Source organism: Lycium barbarum, chromosome 8 (genome assembly GCF_019175385.1).
Source record: "Lycium barbarum isolate Lr01 chromosome 8, ASM1917538v2, whole genome shotgun sequence".
In the NCBI taxonomy this organism is placed as follows: domain Eukaryota; kingdom Viridiplantae; phylum Streptophyta; class Magnoliopsida; order Solanales; family Solanaceae; genus Lycium; species Lycium barbarum.
Genome location: NC_083344.1, coordinates 79607117 through 79608256, shown reverse-complemented (window position 1 = coordinate 79608256; position 1140 = coordinate 79607117). Strand labels below are relative to the sequence as shown.

The following is a 1140-nucleotide window of genomic DNA, read 5'->3' as shown; positions in this document are numbered from 1 at the left end:
TATGGGAACCCACTGTTTCTGTCAGCCCAGATAAAGTCCTTTCAGACTTGGATTGATTGGCCAAAATCTTCTCAAGCATTACTTCAACCTTCGAACTACCTTGCTCTGTTGACTGCCCTTTCAGTGGTATATAAGGATAGGAACTCTTGTTCCCAAAATTGTTGCTGTTGTTGTAACTCCCTTGGTTCGCACCACCATAATTATTGTTGTAGTTCCCAGAGTTTTTGTAAGCACCTTGACCTTGCAGAGGTTTCCATTGATTCTGATTCTCATAGCCACCTTGGTAATTCTGTCTTTGGTAACCCCCTTGAGAGTTATTAACATAATTAGCATCTTCAACCTGCATAGGTGGCCCATCATGGAATGGACCATCTTGAGCATGGTACATCCCTTTTGGCAAGACTGTATCATCCTCACAAATATTTACTTTCTTGATTTGGGATTCATCAAACTTCTTCGTTAGCAAGGAAATATTTGTTGCAAGTTCTGCCAAAGTTTGCTGGGTGTCTTGATTCTCCTTCACTATATTCTAGATCATAGCACTACCATACGGTACCACATCAGCATTGTTTGAGTGCCAAGCCTGATTATGAGTCGTCAGCTTGTTAAGTATGGTGGTCACTCGTCGAAAGGTCTTGTTCATGAAACAACCATCAGCTGCATTATTAGCTACTGACTGTGTCACTGGATCTAACCCTCGGTAGAACTTCTCCATTAATATATGTTCCGGAAAACCATGATTCGGGCTCTTCTGCAAATACTCCTTGAATCTCTCCCAGGCTTCATATAGTTGTTTCCCCAGTCGCTGCTTAAATTCATATATCTTGTCACAAATTTCAGCCTTTTTGCTAGGGGGTACCACTTTGTGAGAAAAGCAACTACCATCTCTGCCCATAAAGTAATTGAATTTCGGGGCAGCTTCTCAAACCATGTTCTTGCCTCTCCAGCTAAGGAATATTTGAATAACCTCAACCGAATAGCATCTTGTGGAACGTTGTTCTGGATGTGATTAGCACACACATCCATAAAATTCTGCAAATGACGTTGAGGGTCATTCTCGGTAGAGTTCCGAAAGTATCCCTTAAGTTTCAACAGCTGGTATAGAGAGGAGTCAAGTTTCACAGTAGCAGCTCCAACTCG

At 41.9% G+C, this 1140-nt stretch overlaps 1 non-coding gene across 1 annotated transcript; it reads left to right on the top strand.

Annotated features, from left to right (window-relative positions):
* Positions 1–731: 731 nt before the first annotated feature.
* Positions 732–838, top strand: LOC132608481 (small nucleolar RNA R71). The gene has a single exon (XR_009570399.1). It is a non-coding gene; the product is annotated as a small nucleolar RNA R71 (small nucleolar RNA).
* Positions 839–1140: the final 302 nt, after the last annotated feature.